The 12,774-nt window shown below is 38.3% G+C and overlaps 1 non-coding gene across 2 annotated transcripts in view; it reads left to right on the top strand.

Annotated features, from left to right (window-relative positions):
- The window catches only part of LOC105074927 (uncharacterized), a 292,437-nt gene extending 281,017 nt beyond the window's left edge, over positions 1 to 11,420 (top strand). The window contains exons 5-6 of one of the 2 annotated variants that reach the window (XR_012501088.1): positions 286 to 351; positions 9,184 to 11,420. This is a non-coding gene — a transcript (uncharacterized LOC105074927). The remainder of the gene's footprint in view (positions 1 to 285; positions 352 to 9,183) is intronic. The other variant, XR_006727465.2, reaches the window with a different exon arrangement.
- Positions 11,421 to 12,774: the final 1,354 nt, after the last annotated feature.

Below are 12,774 nucleotides of genomic sequence, written 5' to 3'. Positions count from 1 at the left end.
AAGGGTGTGCTGGAACCTTCCATCTCATCTGACAGCTATGGGCTTCCCAGCTCACCTCCTGCTGGCAGCCGTCCTCTTGACCACAGTTAGCCTTACTAGATGGGAGAATATTCGAAAGAAAGCAATGTCATCTCCTCTTTGACCTCCTGGTTCAAAGTTTACTTAGATCTGAAGGGAAAAATCCTGTTCAGTATTTTGTGGGTTAAACTTTCTTGGCTAGAACTTTGTTTTCCCAGATACTAACGAAATGGATTTTCTTTCTCCCCTACCCTCTCTTGCTAATAGGGTGCTGAGAAAATTTTGTCAATGAATGAATCAGGAGAACTGCAAGACCTCTTAACCAAAATTGAGGTAATTGTGCTTTTAACAACTTATTTTTAGTAATCAAAATGTTCAACACATTCTGATGATAATTGAGTTTCCCTAATTGAATTTTTCCATGCGTGTTCTTAGAAATATGTAACAAGATACGTGTAGCAGCTTTAATTTGCTATCACCTGCCAGTAGGTTTGCTCCAGCTCCAGTGGCTTTAGTGCTAGTGTGTAACAACCTCGTAGTATTAGGTGGGAACTCCAGGCAGCTTTATCAGAGCCCAATTCTCTGTAACAGAGATGCTGATGAGGTACTTCAAGTCAGGCCATTGTCTTGAAGCACATACACAAATTTTCATTTAAATTATTTCATTTTCCCCATGGCCCAACTCATTATTTCTGAAGATTACAGAAAAATTGATTTCTCCCAAGGTGCACCTTTTAATTTTGTTCCTATACTTATAATGACAACATCTGAGAAATACTTATTTAAATATAGCATATGTCAAATCAGAATGCAACGAGGAAGCCCTTAATACCTCTCTGCTCAACTATTTTATCAGCCTATTTCTCTCTATGTGTAGGATAAAATATATATATTTTATAGTCTGAACTAGGACACCTTGAGGGTGAAAAGGGTGCATGGATAATTATTCTGGGACAACAAACATGAACCAAGATGTTCCCCGGTGAACTACGCAAGGTGGTTATGTGGTGTCTGTGTGCCACGACCAGCTCTTTTTGGTCCAGTTTCCTTTGCTGACCTTGTTTCTGATTCTCTCCCACTCCTTCCACTCTGTGGTTTATTCCTGCCCTTCCTTTGTGCAAGCTGCTCTGTCTGCCTAGCCTGCCCCTGTTCCAGTTCCTCATTTCCTCCTACCAGCTTCAGGGCCCACCTGTAGTAACACCTCTTCCCCACATTATTCCTGATCGCTCCCAACTTTGAATTCCTGTATCTCTCTTTTTCTTGGGTGCTTATCAAAGTCTTTTAATTTTTGTATTACTTTCCTTTGGGCATTTGGTTTATGCCCCAAATGAACTCTATGCTCCTTGGTTTTAGGAATCATGTTTTATTCATATTGTAGTCTTGCCCAGAAGGACAAACACAATGAGAGTGTGTACTTGATAACCTAAAACTCCTTTTGGCAATAACATCTGTATAGATGGGGTCCCTGTACTTTTGTCCCTTTACTCCAACTCCATGAAGCTATCAATTTGGGTTAATATGTATCTTTTTAAGTCATTTAACTTGGTTCATATGTATTCTATTCTCTGCACATTTTTATATATTTATACAAATAATGTTACACAATATACCTAATGGTGTTTCAAACTATTTTCTCTAGGCACTTGTGTTTAAGAGCCATCTATGTTGCTATGTGAACATTGAATCCATTTCTTGTATCTGCTGCATACTTCTCTATGATGGCACTGTTGAATAGAACTTTCTTTGATGGTGGAAATGTTTTATATCTGTCCTAACCAAAATAGTAGTCACTGGCTGCATGTGGCTATTGAACACTTAAAGTGTGGCTAATGTGACTGAAGAACTGAATTTTTAATTTTGTTTAATTTTACTTGATTTAAATTTAAATTCAAATAACCATGTCTGGCTAATGGCTCCTGTTTTGGACAGAGCAGCTCCGTGAAGCCCACCCACTATTTTTTATCTACCCACCTTCCCCAGATGCCTTCCAATTCCTCTCTCAAACAAACAATGCTGTAAGGAACAGCCTTGAACATGTTCCTTTGTGGATTTCTCTGAGAGTAGAAATTGCTGGATAACAGCTTATGTACCTCCTGAGCTCTTCAGGTAGTGCCAGATGGCTCTCCATTATAGTTGTACGGTTATGAACACTCCCTCCTGAAGAGAAAGGGATGTCATGTGTTCCCACATTCTTGACAATATTTTACGTTGTTCTCTAATTTCTGCCAGGGTAGAAGGTATAGAGGTACATTGCCTTATCATTTTATGTTTTTCTGATTACCATTGGGTTTGGGCATTTCAGTGTATGCTTTTTAAATTTTCTCATTTCTTCTTCTTTAAGATGTGTATTCTCATCCTTGCCCATTAAACGCCTTGGAATTGTCTTTTTGTTGTTGTTGATGATGATTTTTAGAAGATCCTTCTATACTCTGGGTATTAACTTTTTGTTGATTTTAGCCATTGTCAGTATTTCCTTCTCTCTCTTCAGTTTCTTTCATGGTGTCCTTCATCCAACAGAAATCCTCTGATATAATCAAATCCACCACTTTTCCTTATGCTTTGTGCTTCTGAGTTTTATTTATGAAGTATCCTTCTGTCTTAAGGTCACAGAGATATTATACTACATTTTCTTCTATTAAGTTTATAATTTTCACATCTGGTTCTTTTGTTCATGTAGAATCCATTTCTATTATCTTATGTACGGTGAATTAGCTTCAACATCATCAATTAAATAATCTATTATTTCCTATTGCTTGTTATTTCCAATTTCATATTATAGGAAATCTCCATATCTACTTGGGTCTTTTAGCTTTCTAATCATTCCATCAATGTATTTGTTTTGTGTTGTACCTGGTATCATACTGTTTTTATTTCTATGGTTTAATAGTATCTTTTAGAGTCTTATACAGTGAATGTCCCTCATTACTCTTCTTTTTAAAGATTGATGACTGATTTAGCTATACATGGACTTTATTTTTGAATCTATAATTCCTCAATTCTGCAACTTGATTAACACCACCATGCTATATATTAACATAACCTCTCTCTTTTCCTCATCTCAAAGAGTTTTGGAAAGGAGATTATATTCTCTTCATTAAGTCTGTCTCAATTCTACAGATGACATAAATAAGCCACAAACATTTAAGACTGTTCTTAATGTTGAAAAGAATGGTATGATACTGGCTTCTACCATTAGTAGGAATTGGAAGGTGCTATAACTCTGTTGGACTGCTTTGCCCATACAACAAAACTAGAGAATTTGCAGCCGTCCAAAAAAGCCCTACTCTGCCTGTGAGGGTGCTGGGGTTTAAAGCAAGTCAACCCAGGGAAAGGTATTAGCCCTGGAGAAGCAGTTGGAAGAACCAAGAAAGTGGAAAAGACAAGATTCAGATCCAAAACTCATTCTTGGCTTTTGGCAATGAAGCAGGGTTAAGTATTCCTGAGGCAGGAAACACTGGAGTCTTTACTAAATGAAAAGTAATATTCTTGGCATTGTATGTATTAAGTTATTGAAACCTTGCAATAATTCTCCAAGATGTGTTCTGTTATTACTCTTGCTTTACCGATAAGGGAATGGAGGCAGAGAATTAATTCATTTGCTCAAGACCTTACAGAGAGTGTTTGATTCATGGTTCTAATCAGTCTACTCCATGATCTTAACCACGAATCTATGCTGCTGTCACTCTCAAATTAACTGATGTAGGTATCTGGGAAATTTGATCATACGTGGCAGAAACCAAGACCCAGGTGAGGTGTTTACTGGGAGGTAGAGAGAGTACTAGGACCAGGGAACAAACTGGATTTTAACACTTGGCTCTTATACTAGTAGTGGCATCATGGAAGATGGGTAAATTGACAATAACTTCAGAGAGAAACCAGACAGCTCCTACCAAAATCTAATTTGCTGTTACTTGGGTGCTGCCTCCTAGACTTTAACTGCCCTGGTCTTTGTAATTCAAGCCCCAGTTTTCAGCAGTTATAATGGAGAGGAAAGAGGCTTAGCAGTTACAATTAAGTTATCAGACATGGTATCAGCAAATCATTTCAAGTTCTCTGGCCCAAGAATTCTAGTACACATCCCACACAAGTGAAAGCTGCTCCGGGAAGCTGAGTGGGCCTGGCTCACTGATGAAGATTGTCAGTGGCCTCAACATCAGGAGGCAGCAGAAGCTGGTGAAATATGGCAGTAGCTGGTATGAGACTTGGGTGCAACAAGGCTAGCTGCACCGGTGGGGATTCTGCTCCTGAAGCAGTTTGCCAGGGATCCTCCCAATAAAGTATGAGCTCCATGTGGACCCAGATTCTCGTCTGTTTTGTTCTGTTCTTCACCTCTAGAGCCTAGGATAGGAACTGGGAAATCATGGGCACCTAATAAACATTTGTGGAGTGAGTAGATGAATGAATCTTCTTTCATCCCATGTGTTTTTTTTTTTTTTTTTGAGAAGGCAAAGCAGTTACTTGATGAAAAAGAAGAGAAAAGGAATTATTTTATGCAAGAGAATGCTTGAATGAAAAGAGTGAATAAAAACACCATTTGGGGGTAAATTTTATTTATTTATGTATTTATTCACATTACTAAGCAAGCTAAAGAGCAAAAGCGAAGAGGTGTCTAAAGATTCCCCCCAGACAATAACCAAGATGGCAGCTGATCCTGCTGATGCCCACACAGAGACCAGACGCACCCTGAGATATATTAGAAATGTATTGGCAGGTACTGGATTAAAGATCTCAGATGGTAGAGAAACTCTAAGTAAGCTTTGGATTTGCTATTTTTTTAAAACATAAGCAAACATTTTGTTGTCATTGCTAGTGAGGTTACCAACATAGTGTCCAGTTTCTGTAATTTTTTTCTTTTAAAGTCTGATTTGTTTTTCATGAAGAACAGGGGTAAGATTTCCAGCTTCACGCTGAGGATGCTGGCCATGGCTCTGGCTGTCTGAGCAGGGCACTGGAGCTATCAGAGACTGTCCTGACCCTCCCTGGAGAGCACCACTGAAGGTGATGTTCCTTCTCCGTGGGGTGTGTGGCCACGGCACGTTCAGAGACTACAGCAGCAGAGTACCACCTACTCACCTGGGAAATCAGGCCATGCTGCCTCTCTCTGAAATTGGAACATCTTTTTAAGTAAGATTGTGGCAGTATTCCCGCTGGGTCAGTACTCAGACTCATCCATCAGACTTACACACACTTAGGAATATAAGCAACACATTTCCTCTGGGTCAGCATTTTGTTCAGGGGCTTCTTTCCCAACTCTATGAATTGAGGATGCTAGAAATCCTAATTATCAGGAAACAGTGCTTATTAACAGCTTGGTCAGACAGAGAGGTGTTTATTAGGCACTTAATGAGAATTTGCTGAATTAAATTGTTGAATACAGTTTAAAACAAAATACATAGAGGTGAATCTTCCAGAGGTGGGATTATATGCCAAGTGTGTAGTCTTTGACAATCTGCTCCACCAAGTAAGTCTGCCTCACAGACAATCTAGACGATGGGGTTTATGGTCACAGAGACTCAGATACGTTGCTTCCTGTTTGGCAGAATACTTAAGAGACTTTGTAGCTCTTCTAAAGTAAGATTGGATGATCTGCGGTTAAAAATAAGAAGTGCAATCATTTCTTGATCTTGAAGAAGACTCTGAAGACTCTTGATCTTAGCATCCTCGTTCTATGGTAGATAACAGCAAAAACTCTTTATATTGATGACATTTGAATTTGTGATACAAAGGAAATCCATTGGACAGTAATTCATGAACTCCACCCTTGTTCCCTCATCCCCTTGATCCTCCATTAGAGACACAGGAATTCTTGTGTGCTTCATTTCAATGACTGCAGTATGGAGTGGCCTTTCCAAAGATCACAAATCAGTTTTCTAAAATAAAATTAATATATAAATACTAAAAGCAACATTGTCATTTTTAAAGGGACCCACAAACAGACCAAGGCCATCCTAAAATAATGTCGTCAGAATCTCTACAATGCTATGAGGTCTGCTTTGCACTTGAAGAGTTGTTGAGAAGATTTGATGAGTTAACTCATGTAAAGTGAATAAAGCATTGCCTGGTACATAGTAGCCACTTAATATGATTGTTAGTCATTATTTCAGTAATAAATCTTTATTTTTAGCTGAGAGGAAATAAAGAGAACAAGGAAGTCTCTGGTGTACTGCTATATCTTCTATGCCTCGCACAGTGCCTGGTAATGTGGATATATTTTTGGAATAAACCCACTATATATTTATTTTTTAAAAGTCCCTTGCAATCTACCTCAATAAAGTCAATAAAATAAACAGACAAAAAAGTGCTTCACCAAACATATATGAACAGAAACAGGTAAAAGAGGATGCTTTCTTACTCCTTTTTTCTTGAACTCCACCCCAAAAGGACTGCCTCTGCCCAAACCACTCTTCAGACGAGGGACATTCCATAGATTCAGTACTTTCTAGGGTGCTATTTTCAACCAAGTCCGCATGGGTTCTGGCTTTACTGGACACCAGGACACTGAATAGCTACCCTAGATTTCTTTTTTTTTTTTTATTTTAAGTTTTTGAGGGGAGGGGAGGTAATTCATTTTATTTATTTATTTACTTTTAATGGATGTACTGGGGGTTGAACCCAGGATCTCTTCCACTGAGATATAACTTACCCCTCTACCCTAGATTTCTAAATTGTTGAAGGTCACAGTTTCTGTAGTCACCCTCTTCACTGAAAGTGGAAATCTGTTTTGTTGCTACTAATAATGGTTATCGTTAACTTCAGTTATTATTCCTTCCTCCAACCTAGAACACTGTCCAGGTTTGGGGAATTTCCTAGCTCTTTTTCCATCTTGCACTGAGGACAAAACTGTCTACTGAGCAATAAGACTTAAGACAAAGGAGCATCTCATGTAAGCCAGATCTTTCTCCTTGTTGGAACTCTTTTAAATTGGAACCAGAGTTCCAGTATAACAAAAGCACGCTCTGAAGGAGATGGCTAGGAGTGGCTGAGTTATCTACTGTTACTAGAAGAACAAGTAGAATAGGTTGTACTGGATGATGTAACAGGAATAGGATTCCTGGAGGCTGGTGGAGCACTAGGGGAGCCTTGGTGGGTGCCCTCGAGACCCACTCCACCCCCACCCCGACTTCTGCATCAGTCACAGCATTCATCCTTTTAACTGTTTTGCATTTGGGGAATCCCATGTAATATATTATTTGGGGAAAAAATGGATGTAAGTAAAGGTTGAAAACTACCGTTAAAGAGGAAAGAATATAGATTTTGCTCCAATTTCCAAATTTGAAATTCTCTGGTGACCTGAACATTTCTTTTATTCATTAAGAGCCTTTATTGCATCACTTGTGAAATGAGGTAGTCTCTACTACATCAGGTTGGTGTGAGAATTGGGTATAGACTGTAAGGCTGTGTAAGCCATCTTTTTCTTCTCCCAGGTTTATGGCTGACACAGCTAATTTCTCTTAAGAATGGAAGTGGCCTCCGAATCTTTCCAAAACACCAGAATTCACATGGGAATTGAAACACACTTACTCTCCCTCTCTTACAGTGGCAAGACCTTAAACCATAAGGCTAAGAATAGAAGTGTTTAAATAAAGTGACTATATGGATGGTAGAAAACAGTTGTGTCATGTGACCACAGCAATTTAGCTTGAGGCAGCAGTCAATAAAAGTCCCTCTAAGTAAGGATTTGTCAATGAAATAGTGACTAATAAAAACTAACCTTTTTGAGTGGCTAATATGTGCCAGGCAGTGTTCACAAATTAACTTATTAAATTGTCTCTACAACCCTTTAAGTAAAAGACAGTTCTCATCATAGCATTGCATAGATTCTGATGACACTATTTTAGGATGACCTTGGTCTATTTGTGATTCCCTTTAAAAATGACAATGTTGTTTTCAGTATTTATACATTAATTTTATTTTAGGAAATTTATTTATTCTGAATTGTGGACAAGCTACTAGGAAATGATAAAGTCATCAGACAGATTTAACATTTGATATTTTGGCCCTTTGAAAGTAATCTTTGTAAGTCACATTGCAGGCCCATGATATAAAGTAATGTTACTGAACCAAACTTGGTTCCGCTCACCCACCAATCTGCTGACACTGGGTTGTGATGAAGGAAAGTATAGCATTTATTACAGGGTGCTGAGCAAGGAGAATGGGGAGCTTATGCTCAAAAGACTTGAACTCCCCTGTGGCTTTCAGGGACGGTTTTTGAAGACAAAGTGAGAGAGAAGGTCATAAGGTGGCTGATCAGCTCATGGACATTCTTCTGATTGGCTGGTGGTGAGGTAATAGAGTGGTATTTCAGGAGTTAACCTTCTGGTTCCAACCAGTCCAGGGTCTACGTGCTGGTGGTCGGCATGCAGTGAACTTCTTCCACCTGGTGAGGGTCTTAGTCTCTGCCAAAACAACGCAATGATACAGCTCAGGATTTTATCTACAGCCCTTGAGGAGGAGCTAAAGGTCCCTGAGTTTATTTTATGGCTAAAGTATTATTATTTTGTCTTGCTTGACTGTTTTCCTTTGTTTCTGCATTTTCTCACTTCTCTGATTAAATTTGCTCTTTAGAATTCAGGGAAGGCCTAGGGGTCTAAATCTTTTCTATAAACAGGAGGTGGAGGACACACTGAGGATGGGGGAGTCTGTCCTCAGGAAGGCCCTGTAGGGTCCTGCTCGGCTTCAGTAATTTTTAATTTCATTGCATCATCATTTGGAATTCCCTGGGTTAAGGGCCTGGCGTCTGGAGTGAGTGGCATAGCGAGGCAGTGAGTGTAGGAAGCTTCCTTAGCCCTCACATTCATTCTGGCTTTGTTGTTCTTTGTTTGCCATTGCAAATATGTTTATGGAGAACATATGCTATTCAAGAATTTGAAAACATTGAAACATTATACTGGGTGTAAAGATACTGAAATGATTTATACTGGTTGGTAAATAGTTGCTACCCCAAGACTCTCAAGCATCTCTCCTCTTCCCTGACTGCAACTCCCCTATAAGGGTTGCCAGATAAAATATAGGATGCCCACTTACATTTAAACCTCAGGTAAATCATGAGTAATCTTTTTAGTGTAAGCATGTCTCATGAAATACTTGGTACATACTTATATAAAAATTTATCTGTGATCTATCTGAAACTCAAATTAACCGGGCAACTCATTTTTTTAATTGCAGAATTTGACAATTACACTCTGCTTGGTACCCAGGTCTATTTATAATCCAGCACTGATGACTGAAGTCCTGGACTTCACTGTAAGTCCTTTTTCCAGGCCTTAAGCAGCCCAGCATCTGTTCTGACTAGTTGGTATTCTTTTTGTACAAATCATTAAATATTTGGAACATAACCTCTGGCATGGCTCTGATGCATGTCAAGGGTATATATCTGCCTTATCATATTCTTTCTAAAATTTGATAAGAATACCATTACTTATTAAATCTCTTATATTTTGCTTTTAGACTATACTTTTTCTATTGCTTTTATTGTTTTTACCCAAAGTTATTTTTCCTACAGACATTTTGATATAATGCAAAATTGTTAAGCCCAGTACATCATTTTTGGGTCAAGTTCTTGTATAAAGAAATGACAAAAAACCCATCTACAGAGAAACTAAATTGCTACATATGACCTAGATCTAACTTTTTGGAAGAGCTTTGAATCAACAAACGTGACAATGTTCTTTGTGTCATTCAGATTGGCAGCCACTACTTTCCATCAAAGTAATTCTGTGCCACTCAAAATGAGTTGTGACATGGATTTTGCACTCTTGATATAACAACTAAGTCAAACTGTAATTGTAAGTGAATCTTGCTACATACAGAATATACATATCTGAAAAGTGGTCTGGGAATATATAAATTATAAGGCAATCATACAGGGTACTAATTACGATAAAATTATAGTTGTTTCCTGGGGAAAAGTTTCTTGCTGGGGAAATGGTGGGTTAAAACTGGTTAATCAGTTTCCTTTTCAGCTGGATTTTTTGAAGACTTTAGTAAGTATGATTGTGAACCTCGAGAGAAAAGTTGTACGTATGTCTAAGCATGAAAGATACGTTTGAGTGTGCTTGTGTGTGTATATGTTTGTGTGTGTGTGCACGTAGCTACATTTCTCAAACTTATTTTAGCAATTATTCTTGTCACAGACAGGACTGCAAACATTACTGCAAATTCCTATTTTGCAAGTCAAAAACTCGATATTAATTCATATTCTCTTTGTATTCATTCCATAATGGCTCCTAATTTCCCCCCAGCAGATGGTTTGGGTGGACTCCATCAAAGGTCACATGCTCAAAAAATTAAATAGAAATGTGTATGGATACTTTTCAAAATATCCTTAACATACTTTTTAGTTAATTTCATTATACTATAATGGGTAATTTATGTTTACATGAGGTAGAAAGGCTGATAGCTTTTATGGGAAGTTTTACAGATTTGGATAAATGTCTTAAGATGTCTATGAGTGTTTCTTTAAATATAAAATGAGGACAATGATGCTTGAGTTAGCTGCTTTACAGAAGAAGGTGTTGGTATGTGTGCAGAGTAGGATGAGGGAAGATTCTACATAGTAATGCATTTGAAATTGCTCTTTTAAAAAACAAAGCGTTATTCACATGTGTGATATGATGATGAATCTTCCATTGACAGTGGCCCCTCCACACTCCAGCTTTCTGTTTTCTGATTTTCCAGACTCACTATTAGTGATCTTATGCTGTAAACAGACACAAAACTATGAAGAGAAGCTAAGGGGAGAGTTACAGTATTTTTCCTTTAATACAAATCAAGTCTCCTGAATTGTTTGGCTCCCAAATGTGGGTTTTCAGAAGATGGATTTCTTGAAGTATATGCCCTTTACCCTAATATACCAGCCTTTCCAAACCGGGCTCATGCTTTTGATGGCCACCAATGAGATAAGAAAGGGAACTTCAGCTAGCCTTTCCCTTGGCTGTATCGCACACTCATGGTAGGTGATTTCAAGTCCGGTGTGCCAGTACCGTTGTGTGACCATCCCCAGGACAGAGAGATGGGAGGGCTGAGTGAGCCGTCAAGCTAACACATTTTCTACCCTCTCTTGTCCCCCTGCCACCTATACAGAGGGTACAGCATCCACATGAGTGTCCCTCCTGTGGAGGCTTCGGCTTCCTTCCATGCGCCGTCTGCCACGGGAGCAAGATGTCAGTGTTTCGAAACTGCTTTACAGACTCTTTCAAGGCCCTGAAGTGCACAGCTTGCAACGAGAATGGCCTTCAGCGCTGTAAGAGCTGCGCTGGTTAGACAGAGCCGCCACGCAGGCGTGCCTCGTTTCATCGAATGACAGCAATAATGTGATTTGTACTTTTTTTTTAAATGGTTCTGTTTCTGGATTAATCAATAAACTTTGTTTATTATAATTTCCTCTGGAATTTTTGCTGTGACCACTTTCATTGATTTATTAAATAAATGTTTATTCAGCAGGTACAATGTGCCAAGCCCTGTGCCAGGCCCTGGTTTCTAACTGGAATTAATGGAGGGCCCAATAAAATTCCAAGATATCCCCAGTATGGTTCCCTAAATAAGTGTTTGATTTTCTAAAGAAAATATAAAATATAGCTAATGGTGTCTATTATGATGCCACACTATTGTCTAGGGAAGAGTGTGCTGCTTGGTGGGAAGACAAGTTATCTTACTTAGTAAATTTTTTTAAAGCTGTAAAATCATCTTGGAGCTGATGATATTAATGAAAAATCATTGATGTTACCCAATGAATGTCTTGGTGATGAAGCAAAAGTGGCAGAAGATTTATCTGGATTTATTTTTTTAAACATCTGTTTTGTACTATGGTCACTGAAAACCCTCCAAAAAGAAGTTATGTCTCTTGAACTGGACAGAAAATATAACAAAGTTTGAACACACAGTAAACAATGTTAGCAAAGTGGACAAAATGAAATTTTGCTATAATTATTAGCTGATGCCTACCTGTCCATGTCTGTACTCTGATGGATTCCTTTATGGATAATTTTAATAAGACACTTTCACAGTATCTGTGATAAGGTTATAAAAGTATTTTACATCTTGGTTTTGCAAAAAGCTATACATGTTTATCAAGTGTTTTCTAATCAGCCAGGCACAGCAGAATATACCATGTTTATGGATAGGAAGATAGCATTTTAAAGATGTCTGTAGTTTCAATGCAAATCTTATTTAAAATCCCACCAGATTTTGTGTAGAATTTGACCAATAATTCTAAATTCATATAAAAATGCAAACAATCTAGTGTCCAAGAAAATTTTGAACAAATAAAATAAGTATAGACAAATAGGTCCATGGGATAGAACAAAGAATACAGAAATAGACACACACATTCACATCAAATTGATGTCAGTTTGATTTTTGCCAATTCAAGGGATGGGGAACAGAAATCTTTTTTTTAATAAATAGTGCTGGAGCTACTATATTCCTGTGTGGGAAAAAATGACCTTGAAAACTACTACTACTACTGCTGCTGCTGCTGCCACTACCGGCATCTGGGGCTGGAGGCCAAGGGTCCTGCTGAACATCCTGTAAGACATAAGGCAGCACCTCCCCTTGAGAAAGGATTGTCCAGTCCAGTCAATGGTGTCAAAACTGAGAAACTATGGATGCTAAATGCTAAATTCTCTGGGTGCTAAAATGCTAAAGCTCAACCAAGAGAATATCTTCACAATCTTGGGGTAGGCAAAGATATTTTGAATAAGTCACAAAATGTTTAAGTATAAAAGATGATAAATTGGACTTAATTCAAATAAAAAT

Source organism: Camelus bactrianus, chromosome 2, assembly GCF_048773025.1.
Source record: "Camelus bactrianus isolate YW-2024 breed Bactrian camel chromosome 2, ASM4877302v1, whole genome shotgun sequence".
Lineage (NCBI taxonomy): Eukaryota > Metazoa > Chordata > Mammalia > Artiodactyla > Camelidae > Camelus > Camelus bactrianus.
The sequence above is the reverse complement of the archived record's forward strand: the minus strand, read 5'-3'. Positions and strand labels throughout refer to the sequence as shown.